This window comes from Papio anubis, chromosome 2, assembly GCF_008728515.1.
Source record: "Papio anubis isolate 15944 chromosome 2, Panubis1.0, whole genome shotgun sequence".
Taxonomy (NCBI): Eukaryota; Metazoa; Chordata; class Mammalia; order Primates; family Cercopithecidae; genus Papio; species Papio anubis.
Window position 1 is genome coordinate 142342356 of NC_044977.1, and position 14605 is coordinate 142356960.

The 14605-nt window shown below is 39.5% G+C and overlaps 1 protein-coding gene and 1 long non-coding RNA gene across 2 annotated transcripts in view; one reads left to right on the forward strand and one right to left on the reverse strand.

Moving 5' to 3' along the window:
- Nucleotides 1-14605, forward strand: part of WWTR1 (WW domain containing transcription regulator 1) — a 141331-nt gene that overhangs the window by 63842 nt on the left and 62884 nt on the right. The gene's annotated exons all lie outside the window — the stretch shown is intronic.
- On the reverse strand, nt 5680-8221 carry LOC116273818. Its single transcript, XR_004182254.1, has 3 exons — nt 8133-8221; nt 6874-6942; nt 5680-5786 (listed from the first exon to the last, which is right to left on the reverse strand). It is a non-coding gene; the product is annotated as an uncharacterized LOC116273818 (long non-coding RNA).

A 14605-nucleotide genomic window follows, 5' to 3' on the forward strand; every position in this document is an offset into this window, starting at 1 on the left:
GAAACCCTGTCTCTACTGAAAATACAAAAATTAGCTGGGCATGGTGGTGCGTGCCTGTAGTCCCAGCTACTCAGGTGGCCGAGGCAGAAGAATCGCTTGAACCTGGGAGGCGGAGGTTGCAGTGAGCCAAGATCGCGCCACTGTACTCCAGCCTGGCGACAGAGTAACACTCCGTCTCAAAAAAAAAAAAAAAAAGTAAAAAAGAAGTTATAGGCAATATGAGATTTTCCCTAAGTATTTTAGAATGCATTTCCTAAGAATAAGACATTCTTTTATACCATAACAAATTCTATTATTATGCCCAGAAAATTAAACTTAGTACAATAATATAACCTAATATTTAGCCCTTATTCAGATTCCCCCAATTGTTCCAAAAATGTCTTTTGTAGCTGTGTGTGTGTGTGTGTTTGTGTGTGTGTCTGTTTGTGCGTGTGTCTGTTTTCCCCAGTGCAGGATCCAATCAGATTCACGTATTACATTTAGTAATAATTATGTTTCTCCTGATCCAAAAAGTGTCCCTCCCCGTGACCATTTGTTTGTTTTTCATCTTAACCTGTTTTGACAAAAACTTTAGACCACTGTCACACATGATGGGTTCTTTATGATTAAATTAAGTTAAAATTTTTCACAAAAATGCAGCATAAATGATGAATTTCTTGTTGTATCTTCTCAGGATAAAAGCAATAATTTCTTAAAATATTATTTAATATCCAGTACATATTCAAATATTCCTAATGGTCTCAGATGTGATTTTTTACATTGGCTTGCTCAAACCAAATATTGTACACCATTTAAAAAGAAACCAAAATAGAAAAATCGACTACAGTCTTTTTGAGGGGGAGGGGGAACCCCTAAACCAGAGTAAGTTCAGAGAGACCCCCTGATCACAGTCTTAATTTCTATTCCTTGTAAATGGGGTAATTCTTAGGCTTCTGCTATATAGATACTCCATCCCGTTGTCTTTTATACAAATTACTTGAAAAATATTGAGGCAATTTCTCTTGATTACTTTAAGAAATGAAGTAAAGTTTTTGTAGAACAGTGTACAAACCATAAATAAACGGCTTGATGAATTTTCACAAATTGAACACACCCACCTAAGCAGGTCTCGGACCCAAGAAACAGGATTTTTCCCAGCTCCAAAAAGCGCCCCTTCCAGATTCCCCAAGGGTACCCACTCTCCTGACATCCAGCGTCATGGGTTCATTTGCCTTATGAAAATTTCTTCTCTTCCCTGAAAGAGGAAGCACGAAGTAGAGATGCCATACAAAATATGTATATTCTAATTACGTATTTTGAAAGCCCACCTTCAAAGACATTTTATATGATATACTGTATATATTTTCACACAAAATAATTCCCACAACAATGTTTTACATAATGGTTTCATTCAGTGGCTCCCCCTGCTTCCCTAGAATTGGGATTTCATCCAAAACACTAAAGGTTAAGTTATCAATAGAACTCAAAGAGCATTTTGTTTCCATTTGTATAAGTCGTTTAATGTTTTTTAAGTCCACGCATATGTTAACAAAGGAGGCAGTCAATTACAGGGGAGCTTAGCAAGGCATTCTTAGAGTTCTCTTCAGTGGTGAGCAGTGTCGAAGTGGAATCAGGAAAAGAGCAACCCTTTTCACTGAAGGAAATTATTTTAATTAGTAATTCTCAAAGGGTAATAAACAGTCAAATATTTCTGAAATCTCCTGGCTTTGGGGCAAGTAATTACAATGAGCATGCAATTAAAAAAAAAAAAAGAAAGAAAACTAAGATGAGGGCAGGTACAATCAATTAAATACAAGTAATTACATTATGAGGGCTTCATGAGTAGTGTACGGTGCATTAACATTGCGAACACGAAAGCCACCGGACAGCACACTGTATGTGCGAGTCTTTTGAATCTGAGGTTGGTTTTCATGGTCTTCTAGATTCTAGGTTGTGGGGCTCTGCCAGTGGTAGCAAGTAACTTTCTAATGCGCTGAGCTGGCAGGAGTGATGGCAGCATGCCTATTTGTGGTGTCTAGGGAAGCCTTCTTAAATCATTGGTATGCCCTGCCTAAATCAGATCACGTGGATCCTGCAGTCGGTATCTGGGTGATACTGTGATTGGTACATGAGTGTAACTTGGCTCTGTGTGCCTGGAGTTTTTTTTAGCGGGGATAGGAATCTACCATCTCTGGTGTGTTTTTCAATGTGGCATGCCCTAGTGACATTAGTGGAGAAGTGACTTGCTAAAGTTAGAAAGTAAGATTGAACAGCTGGGTTCAAGGCCTTGTACTAGGTTCCCACCAGCTGTTTCAAAGGGATGGAGAGGAGCCACCCAGAGTGCTTTGCAGCAGCTGTGACCCCGAACCAAGGGAAGCTTTATTTCGAAAGCACACTAAGAATAGATACAGGCTCCTGATTTTGAAATACGGTGGACGATTAAAAGCTTTCTAAGTATAAACAGTTCAGGTCACTTTTTAAAAACACAAGTTAGTTTCAAGCTATATGGAAATGTACATGTGCATTTTACATATGTATATATATTTATACACGTACATATATGCCTACATATATATATTCTGATATATGCCGATTGATCTCTCTCATCTATATGAGGTCTGCTTTGAATGAACTTTGTCGTTGGGATGCTTTGGAATCAGGGCTTCGTACCATTGTACTTACCTTTGATCAGTGACTTCGGACAGGAACTGCCTGTAGTTTTTTCAGTTCTGGTCAGTTGGGTATAAAAATATTGCTATAGTGTCAGAAGCACAGTGTGTGTTCCGACAATGCTGTTGAATCAGAAGTCATACTTGTAATAAATACCATAAATAGTATATTTTGCAACTTCTTAAAATGTATTCTATAAGATATTAATAATTAAGTGAAAAAAGTTACACATAAAATTAACTACAGAAATGTGGGATTAAGTTAATTTAAACCTAGAATCTTATATATGCATATGTATTGTATAAATTTTAGGAGAGGAATATAACATTCAGTGTTTTCCATACTTATTTGATAACAGAACCCTTTTGGGTGCAGGGGTGAGGGGGATTATCTTCTAGGACTAATGTCTTACAGAATATAATTGAGGTTACCATGCCCCATAGCTGTGTCTCCTCACAGTCTGGTTGAGCCTGAAAGCATTTGTTACCCGAGAAATAGATTTTTCAGATTGAAATACCAGATGCAATTGGCAGAATCAGAAGTGTCTTTCCCTCTGGTGAATTCACAATGACTTTGTATTCACTAGTCCTTTCCGCCACCCTTCCCACCCCTCACCCCGCAATGTTTCTCACATTCAGCAACATATGATAATATTTGTACATTTTTCTGCACTTTTGTATTAATATATTTATTATGTGTCTGAGCATGCAAACACGAACTGTTTTCTCAAGTCCTTTAAAATGACTACAGTTCCTAACTCAAAACGAAATGTTTCTTCTAATATAACCATTTTTAATTTCAGAATACATTGCAAAAATGTTTTTTGTGTAAATGTTAAAAACATAAGATATTATCATGAAAAGGTAATTTCTTAGAAAAATTGGAATTTATCTCTACTACTCTTTTTTTGTTTAGAAAAAATTTAGGAAAGGTTAATGTACATCTTGAATTTTAGTTAAGTAATTACAATTATAGTCAATTATAAAGGCTGGTTACATAGCTTATTGTAGAATGAACACATTTTACAAAACATTAGCCCTATTTGAATATTTTCCCTAGTTATTAAAATAATAAAAACATTAATAAAAACTAAAGGCAATATAATATTAAAAGCATTAATAAAAACAGAAGGCAAGTTAGGCTAAAGTTACTGTCAGAGACTGGCTTCTGAAAGAACAGGTTTTGGCTTTCCAAGCGGCGGGGCGTTTAGAATCACATCCCCAGCTCTGGCTCAGGGTTCCAGCATTGCTCATGGTATATTCAGCTGCTGCCTTGCATCTCCAAATCTATCTTCAGAGTCCTTTTACCTCTTCCTTTTAGGTCATTAGTGGAGAGTTGGGGTTCCACTTTGTATTTATGTTTTTTTCAAGTAGTATTTGTATTTCTTTCTGTCCTTTCTCCCTAACAACTACAGGATCACATGGACCTAATTTGTTTTATTGTCACCAGAGTCCCTTTTCTTGACAGGATATGCCTAATTAAAACCAGGCTGTTAAAAAAAAAAAAAAAAAAAGCTAAGTTTTGCAGGCAAGTTGACATACTGCATGACTCAGGGGTTTCAGGAGGGACAAGGAGGGATGGTGGTGTGTTATTGAAACAAGAGGAGGACCAAGCCTGCAGGAGATGTTGTTCCAGGACAAAGTCAGGCTATCAGCAGTGCTGACGGTCCACGTACCCTTTTCCTTCCTTCCTAATGGCCCAAGTTATACACGTCAGCCTCTTTGAGTTCACAAGGCAGTATTGTATCACGGAAAAAGCCCTAGACCTTACTATGAGAACAAGATTTGACTCTGCTGTGCCATATGGAAACTATTTAGTAGGTTTACTTCACCCAACTCTGTTTCTATATCTTTTTTTTTTTTTGAGACGGAGTCTCTCTCTTGTGCCCCAGGCTGGAGTGCAATGGTGTGATCTTGGCTCACTGCAACCTCCACCTCTCGGGTTCGAGCGATTCTCCTGCCTCAGCCTCTCAAGTAGCTGGGATTACAGGCACCCGCCACCACAGCTGGTGAATTTTTGTATTTTTAGTAGAGATGGGGTTTCACCGTGTTGGCCAGGCTGGTCTCAAACTCCTAACCTCAGGTGACCCACCTGCCTCAGCCTCCCAAAGTGCTGGGATTACAGGTGTGAGCCACCGCACCCGGCCCATTTTTATATCTTAAAAACAGAGATTAGTAAGCCTGTTATGTAATGATCAAGCTAAGATAATTTTTGAAGCCATAAAATGGTATATAAATATCAACTATTATTATCAGACATTAACAGCATGGTTATCGTGAATATTATGACTAATAGTTAATATGAATAATTATTGTCATAACTATCATTACTGTGATTGTCATTATTATGAATATAAGTACCAATTCTTTCAACATACATTTATCTTTTAGTGTCTATTATATGCTAGATGTGGTGCACTTTCAGGACCCATGGTGTATAGTACCTGGTAGAGGCTCAGTCGAGCAGTTTGCAGAATCAACAGGAATGAATTGATAATGATTTAATTTGTTTAATAGAATGTTACAGCATTCTCTAGAATTTGTTCCTTTCTGGGGCAAGTAAGGAACAAATCTTCCTAGATTAGTTTTATGAGTACTTACAGATAAAAACATGTATGATGTGAATAAGATTCAGTTGTTACATGTGATACCTAGAAGCAAAATGATTTGTCGAAGTAAACCCATTAAATATGTTCATTCATTCATTCCTTTAATTCAGTGACTTATTCTATAAGTAGATTTTTAATGTCTGCTGTGTGTCAGACCTTCTGCATTTAGTCCACAGTTGGGGCTACCGAGAAGTTGAATGCTTCTTTAAAGTCTCCTTTCATTTTAACACCATTAAAAAAAAAAAAAAAGTCTCATGGAAAGGAAAAATCTCAATGTATCCTGTAAAGAAAATACCATTTCCTATGGTAATTATGATGGTCTATATCCTGTTTAATTCATTGCATGGGGTTCCTCTCCAAGTCAATGAGAATTGCGTACAGAGTCTGAAGGCAGGATGTGCCTCATAGTGGGATGAGAAGGAGCCTTGTGGCTGGTCGTCAGACTAAATTTAAACCATTATTTGTCGTGAATATATGATTAACGTGGGGGTTAAAAATGAAAAATACAGCTGCAAGAGTAGGTTTCTTCCTTTGATAAAAACAGAAAAAGTCAGGAGGGACAAGAAGAAAACAAACAGTTACATGAGGCATGCATTCTCTTTCAGAAGAACAGTCAAAGATATTTTAGCCTAATCTTTCTTTCTAGATACAATAAATGCCACTCCCTTTTGGATTAGGCAGATGGTAGCAATAACAGTATTGCAGCTGGGAGTCTCCCAGGCTGACAGGTGCTGGATATAAGATGCCCCAGATTGTCCTGTGAAGTACAGGACATGCTAGGCCCTGCTGGATCTGCCCAAGGAGAGGGCAACTCCTGTGTCTGTTGACACCTCGTTTAGATTCTCCCGCTCACTCAACCAGCTGCCAGAGGCAGCCATAAAATATTGCTTAATTATAGAATTTCCCTTGATCCTCTTTATCCCTTCCTTCTATTGCATGTTTTTCCCCTTTTGTGCCTCTCTCTAGTTCAGAGCACCTTTAGGCTAAGCACTCATGGGAGTATTATGGTGGCGCCTTTTCCAACTCACAGTTAAGGGACAGACAAGATTTTCAGTCCTGAACTATAGCTGTGGAATTATTTTCAGAGGCTGTAATGAGCAGGTATAGGTTCAAATGTGGAATGCAACATCATTTTTTAAGCAGGAAATGAGTTCATTTTGGGGAGAGGATAGCTTTCTCATTTTTTTCTGATTAGAAAAATAATGCTTATTGTACAAAAAAAAAAAAAGACATGTAAAGATATGAATAAAGCCTACTTCCCCCTCAATCATATGTGTTCTATTTACCAAAATGGGATTATGTTCACTCCCACAATATATTTTAACAAATACAGATCTACGTAATTTATCATGTCTGTTCAGTCTTCCACTGTCTGACTGTACCATAATTTGTTTAACCATTCTATCATCATACACTAAAGATAGAAACAAAACTGCAGTGGACATCATTGAGCATACATTCTGCATACTTGTATTGGTTTGGAGTCATGTTTGTGATTTACAGGGATGTGAAATGAGATAATTTATTTCTCTAACATTAAGGAAATCTGAATTAAGGAACTCAAGAACTGGTTTGATGGCTCCGCTGCACCTGTCTTTCTGCTTAGTTGTTCCTACCGAGTGGCTTTCATTCCTCATAATTCCAGCTGGCTGCTGCAGCTCCAGCCATCATGTTCATACGCCAGGCTGGAGAAGAGATGGAAGGATGGGAAGCAGAAAAGTATGTCTATTGCTTCCATTTAAAAACCTTTCCCAGAATACCACACAGCACTTCTGTTCATTGTCTAGAACTTAGTCTCTTGGCCATACTTAGCACCTAAAAAGGGAGAGCAGATATTCCAAAGCAACAACCATCTCTGTCATTCCCATCTAATTGTTTTCTGGAAATAAAAGCTTTGTGGAAATGGACTTGCTGGATCAAAGCTTTTCCCAGGTTTTTGTTACATATTGATATACTGCTCTCCAGAAAGACAGTACCAGGTTAAGTCTAGTAATATGCGAGAATAACCCGCAGTAAGTTTTCAGGTTCTTTTGTGTGCATTTTATGGGCATTTTAAAAGCTATTTTTCTGAAGCTGCATTTTTTTCTTTGTTTATTAAATCATACATTCTATAAAGAGTGAGGTGGAGATTTTATTATTTACAATTTTTTCTTTAAAATCGATGTCTGTACAAGTAGAACATTCCTTCCAGGCACTGGAAGGACATTTAAACGTTATTGACACATATTTCCTCTACTCCTAAGAAAACTTATTTGGAGGCTGCCAGTTGAATTAATACGTTAACCAAAGTAAGGCAGCTCTCTCCTGTTTTGAAAAACTTCCTGTCAATTAAATAAAAGGCACAGTGTAAAAGTGACTCTGCCCAAGTTAGTGTTTTGACAGAAATGTTTGTATTACACCATGGTGTGATCATCAGCAGCTCCATAAATAAAGGAATCATCTGCCGGCCTTCCCACCTTTTGGGTGGGGTCTGTTTTCTCCTTCAGTGGAAGGACATTGGGTTCATCATTACTGCTGAAATTTTATTACTTTAGATTTTATCAAAAAACTTGGTGTCACCAGGTCTGAACGGAAAAAAAAAATCAAACATTTCTTTCTACCCTCACACACCACCCAACACAGCACTTCTGATTCCCTAGCAGACACCAACTGGGTGTCCTGTAATTTCGTTGAATTCTGACACTATCTACCTGGAGATAGTATCAGATCTCACAGGCTGAGGGCTCAGTCCCACAAGACTGCCCCACGCCAGCCCACCCTTTTAGATGCCAATTGCAAGCTACAGGTCGTGACCTGTGCTTCTGACTAACTCACTCCTTGGATTTGATCCATTTGCTAGAATGACTCACATAACTCAGGGAGACACTTCACTTACCTTTACCCATTTATTAGAAAGAATATTACAGGGATTCATGTGAACAGCCAGGTGGAAAAGACACATCGGATAAGGTACTTGGAGCTTCCACGCCCTCTCTGGGTATGTCACCCTCCAGGAGCCTCCACGTGTTCAGCTATCCAGAAGCTCTCCGAACCCTATCCTTTTGGATTTTTATGGAGGCTTTATTACATAGGCATGATTGATTACATCACTGGTGATCAACTCATCCTTCAGCCCCTCTTCCCTTCCCTGAAGGTTGGGATGGGGGATGGGACTGAAAGTTCTAACCTCCGGCCACGGCCACGTGGTTGGTTCCCTCTAGCAACCAGCTCCTTCCTAAGGCTATCTAGGAGCCCACCAAGAGTCGCCTCATTAAAACAAAAGATGTTCCTATCACCCAGGAAATTCCAAGGGATTAGAAACTCTGTGTCAGGAGCCGAGGTCAAAGACCAAATATTAAAACCAAAGAGTCTCCTAGCACCTCTATCTACAAGGGTTATAGGAGCTCTAGATCGGCAATAGTGACAGAGATTTATTTCTTAATATATCACAATATCACACATGGTTTCCTGATTTGGTTATTCAAATTGGTTTATCTTAGCTTTTTGTCATCCTTATCTTGTGAATGTTACAGAATGAAACTCACTTCTCTTCAAAGTTAGAAAAGTGACCAGCCAAAGGATTACTATCACTGAGGGATCATTTAGAAACAAGTGATTATTCTAATGCTACTAACTTTAAAAAAAAAAAAAAAAACCCCCCCAAAAAAAGTTGGTGAATCAGTAGACAGCTGTGCCGTATATATTCTTGCAACTTTCCTATAAGTTTAAAGGTATATCAAAACAAAAAGTTATGTATGCACAAATAGATGTTGACTTTATATGATTTTTATCTGCTACTTTCATGAAGAAGGATGGGGTTTGAAGTTATAATTGAAACAGGTACATATTTCTGTACTTTGTTAAGTAAAAAATTAAATCAGTCATATATTTTTTATTAACATCCACTTGTGGGTACAAAACTACTTACTGTTTGGAGTTTGCATAAACATACTTGTTTAAAACAACAGCATTTTTTAGGCTAAATCTGTTTTTCCATTAGTTGAAGTCATAGAACCTTCAAAGCTTCCTGCATTTCTGTACCTGGTATGTCCCCTCACATTTTGGAACTATTATCTTCTTGTAAATGATTAAAAAATAAAATTAGATTAAAACTTCTTGAGCATTTCTTTATTAGGAAAAATATGAATCCACTAGATATTCTTTTGCTAGCTCTTACTGTGCTTTTTACTTCAAGCTGAAGTCCCCTTTCTACTTTAAATGTAAGAGAGAATCTTGTGCTGACATGAGATGCTCATTACCACCAAGGCACTCATTACCAACAAGGGCACTAAAGGAATCGCAGCTTTGGCTGTCTCTCACACTGAATTTGAGAGTTGCTATTATTAGAATGCAAAAAAAAAAAAAGATGGTGGGGGAACTATGTGAGACTTGTGGTTAGCTAGACCTTCTGTGTTTTAAGAATATTTCTGTCTCTGGGTCAATTGTTACTTAACTACTCGACTATATGAAATCAAGTATATCAGCCAGGTGCGGTGGCTCATGCCTGTAATTCCAGCACTCTGGGAGGCTGAGGCAGCCAGATCACCTGAGGTCAGGAGTTCAAGAGCAGGCTTGAAACCCCGTCTCTACTAAAAATACAAAAAAATTAGCCCGGTGTAGTGACGCGCGTCTGTAGTTCAAGCTACTCAGGAAGCTGAGGCAAAAGAATCACTTGAACCCGGGAAGTGAAGATGTGAGCAGTGAGCAGAGATCGTGCTCCAGTCTGGGTGACAAGAGTGAAACTCCATCTTAAAAAACACAAAACACAAAACACATACACGCACACACACAAAAGAAAGAAATCAAGTATATTTGTAGTTTTTGCAGTAAATTGATGCCTACCATTATTTCTCTCCATTTTGTGTTCATTGTACTATAAGGTGTTTACTGATTTTTTTCTTCTTTTTGCATTTGAATTACTCAGATCCCTTTGAACAGTTTGGATAGATTTTCACAAGGGAAAGGAAAGGAACTAATATTTATAGTGTGTCATATATATCTGGCACTGTGCTAGGTGTTTTACTTTTGTGATTTGATGAAATTCTCCAAACATCATGTAATGGATGTTCTTATGCCCATTTTACATTGGAGGAGACCAAGGCTTGGAGATGTTACTTAACAGTAGTCTCTTAACCAGTTAATGGCAGAAGCAGATCTCAAATCCACTATACCACTCTGCCTCATTTGGGTGATATTTTCGACTGAAGATGCCAAGAAATACATGTAAAGAAACACTGTAGACTGGGTTTGAAATGTGAACCAAAAGCTATGTTTCCTGATGATTGTTTTCAAGGTCCCCAGTAGCACTCTCCTCTTCCTCTGAAGCCTAACTTGGTCCCTTTCGATGCCTCAGTTTTTGTCTTTGATCCTCCAAATAATTTTTTGCAAAATGGGACCCTCACTCTGAAAAGCACCTCTCGTCTCTCTTGAGATGCCGAGGTTCATGCCAGCCCTTTTTCCAGTTCAAGTTGTGTCATGCCTTTCAAACATGTGCAAAAAGAAAGTGGCTCTGATGGCCAGAGCCAGGGTGGCTCATCCTCTTCCCAGAATTGAAAAAAGCAAAACCAACAAAAAGGAATTAAATCTCTTCACATGAATAGAGAAGAAACTAGCCTAACCCAAAAGAATTTTTGGTTTTAAAGAGGATTTGCCTTCTTTTTTGGGGTGAGTGACATTTAATTCACTTGGCCCCATTAGAAAGAAGAGAAAGGAGGGCAGTGCGGTTTTAACTTCGAGATATTTTACATTTGGAGTGGCTTCGGAGCAGCCAAGCACTGGGTCAGTGTCCCATTTAAGAACAACTGGAAAAACAACATGTTAGAAACATGTGTTAGGCACAGAGAGCCTGGAAAAACAATTTTCAAAGTATTTTAGCATTTAAAGTAGCTTAGTGGCTACTCTAACATATAAATTTCTTTTTAAGACTTATTGTGAGATTGAAACTGATTCCTAGATGTTAGATGCAGTTGATACGGGAAACATTTCTAACATGCAGCTATTGAGATAGTGTAAGGTTCTGGACCATTTATAATAACCAAAACAATAGAGTCTGTGCTGTTTACCACCATACCGCTCGTTGTTTCACTGCCACCTTCTCTCTGCTCATCTGACTGCCAGCTCCTTGAGGGCCTAGATATTGCAGGCACTCATCACCGTATGCGTGTTTAAGTGTCGTGAATTCATTGAATGCCTAGCAAATCCCAACATACATATTTGGGTGCAGCATCACTTCATCTGGATCTTGGGTGTAGAAATAGCACCATATTCTAACCCTGGAAGAAACTGGCCACACTGAGCTTACTGAAAGATAATATAACATACACAAAGCCTAGTAGACTGTATATTCAGAAGTTTTTCAGTGGTAACTTTTCACTACACTCCACATTCGCCACAACTGATTTTGGGGAGCAGAGCGAGCTGGCATGCATGTGTAGACCTAGCCTCGGGAGGCTGAGGCAGGAGGATCACTTAAACCCAAGTGTTGGAGTTCAGCCTGGGCAACATCTCTTCAAAACAAAAGAAAACTGAGTTTGGAACTGAATCCCTGTGGAAGATGTATCCTGCTGTAAATACTTGTCTAATGAAAAGATGGATGAATACATTCCACTTCCTATCGATTATTCTAGAATTCACCATTCATGTGGCCGGGCGTGGTGGCTCACGCCTGTCATCCTAGCACTTCGGGAGGCTGAAGCGGGTGGATCACCTGAGGTCAAGAGTTCAGGACCAGCCTGGCCAACATGGTGAAACCCCGTCTCTACTAAAAATACAAAAATTAGCCACGTGTGGTGGCGTGCGCCTATAAACCTAGCTACTCAGGAGGCTGAGGCAGGAGAATCTCTTGAACCAGAGGGTCGGAGGTTGCACTGAGCCGAAATCATGCCACTTCATTCCAGCCTGGGTGAAAGAGCGAAACCGTCTCATCTTTTCTCTACTTCTGATTCTCATCCCATGTTTCTGTTTGTGAGAAAGGAGAAAAGTGAAATAAAGACTCTACCAAGTACATATTTTATACTTGACATCTGGAAGTAATATCGTGAAATAGACTCTCACATTGTTGTGGAGTTCCAACACAATAAACTTAAGGTGATTTATACATCTTTTATTTATTTTATTATTATTTTTGAGACAGAAGTTTGCTCTGTCGCCCACGCTGGGGTGCAGTGGTATGATCACGGCTCACTGCAGCCTCGACCTCCCAGGCTGAAGTAATCTTCCGCTTCAGCCTCCCAAGAAGCTGGGACCACAGGCATATACCACCACACCCGACTAATATTTTGATTTTTTTTTTTTTTTTTTTTAAGAAATAAGGTTTCCCTATGTTGCCTAGGCTGACCTTGAACTCCTAAGCTCAAGCAATCCTCCTGCCTCAGCCTCCCAAAGTGCTAGGATTACAGGCATGAGCCACTGTGTCCGGACTATACATTTTTTTAATGGCATTATTGATCCTGGCATGAGAAGAGAAAAATAAATGCTGGTACTAATAATAACATTGTTTGCAATGCAGCGCCAAAGTTCTTTAATATGGCTCTTGGCCCAAGTCAAACAAGCAACAAAAACTCCCAGTCCTTTTTTTTCCCCCCTTCTTGTGTTTTCAGAAAATAGGAAAAATGAGGTTAAACAAGAATTTTGCTCAGTTTGCAGAGGCAAAGTGAGGCTTGCCAGTGCCGGGTACTGCTGGGGTGCGTGGAGCAGGTGACGGGGTGTCTCTAACACCGCAGCTGGACTGTTCACCTTCTGAAGTGAGGTTCCTGAGTCACACCTGGGGCTGTCTTGATGAGTCATCAGCCTTCCAAAGTGGTTTTCTCTGGGAAGTGGCACATTCACAGTGCCGCTTATTTTCCCCACCCTAGGGACAAAACTCTGGTAAATGAAACCCTGCAGGAACTGCGGGTATTACAGTCCTGATTTGGCTCATCTGCTCTTTGGGGCTGACAGCAGCTTTGCTTGACTCAGCTTCTGCCTGGGTGAGTAGGTTCAGATAGAATGAGTCTGCAGAAAAGTCGGTGGTGCTCAGTGGGAAGGACGTGAGGGAGATGGATCACCACAGCTGGCCAGGGCAGAGGCACCAGGATGCCTTTCACATGGCTGCTGTGCCTACTGCTGCTAACTTAAACCAGTGGAGGCTTCTTGGCAAGTCTGCAAGGGAAGTTGAGGATTAGAGCCTGGTAGTTAAAAATACAATCCCTGCCATTCATTCGGAATTCCAGAGAACGCTGAAATTTTTTGAATTGGCAAGTGAATGGTAGAGACCGGAACCATACACTGAAATAACTTCTCTGGTCTTGTACCATCTTTTATTAGAGGATCCTAAAAAAATCCCCTATTTATATATCAGTTATTATTTCTGTGTCATAGACTGCAGCTATGTTTGATGAGCTGCCTAAGTGAAAATCTGACCGGAAACTTTTAACTATAAATTCTTTGTGGTTTCAAAGAAGGATGAACTTTCTCATCCAACACATTTCTGTTGTGTGAACAGTCACCTTTATTATATGGCATGAGTCTTTTTTTTTTTTTTTTTTAAATAGCTTTGGGGTTTAAACTCTGAATGCTTTGCTAATAGATGTGTCAGCTGTGCACATTTGCAGCTTGACTTTTACCTCTTTGTATCTTTTATTCTAATGCATTAAAATAGCAGGAGATGGTGCCGTCTAGGATTTGGGCAGAATGGAAGAATAATTATAACCAATAATAGTGTTTTAAAAGCTGCTTTTGGGACAAAGAATTATTAATTCGGGTGGTAGAAAGAATGACAATGTGGGAGGAAGATTGATTACTTTAGGGCATGTAGAGATATAATAAAACTTAAGCTATGTATCTCTTCAACCACGTGAAGAGCCATTACTTTATTTCTGATTGTCAACATATTTGTACTTACTGTCATAAGTTCAAAAGCCGACTCCACATTATGCAAATAGACTGATAAAGTTAAGCAGAGGGGATCAGTGTACTGGATGGCTACTAATCTTATCTCCAGGCGCGGAGGCTCACGCCTATAATCCCAGCACTTTGGGAGCCTGAGGCGGGTGGATCGCCTGAGGTCAAGAGTTTGAGACCAGCCTGGCCAACATGGTGAAACCCCATCTCTACTAAAAATACAAAAATTAGCCAGGTGTGGTGGCATGCACCTATAATCTCAGCTACTTGGGAGGCTGAAGGAGGAGAATTGCCTGAACCGGGAGGCAGAGGCTGTAGGGAGCTGAATCACGCCATTGCACTCCAGCCTGGGTGACAAAGAGCGAAACTCTGTCTCAAAAATAAACAAACAAACAACCTAATCTTAATATTACAAACGTGATCAGGTTGGGTTGCTAGTTTAGATGTGGGTGATGAGCTGAGCATCCACTGCGATGGGGCTTCTGCTGT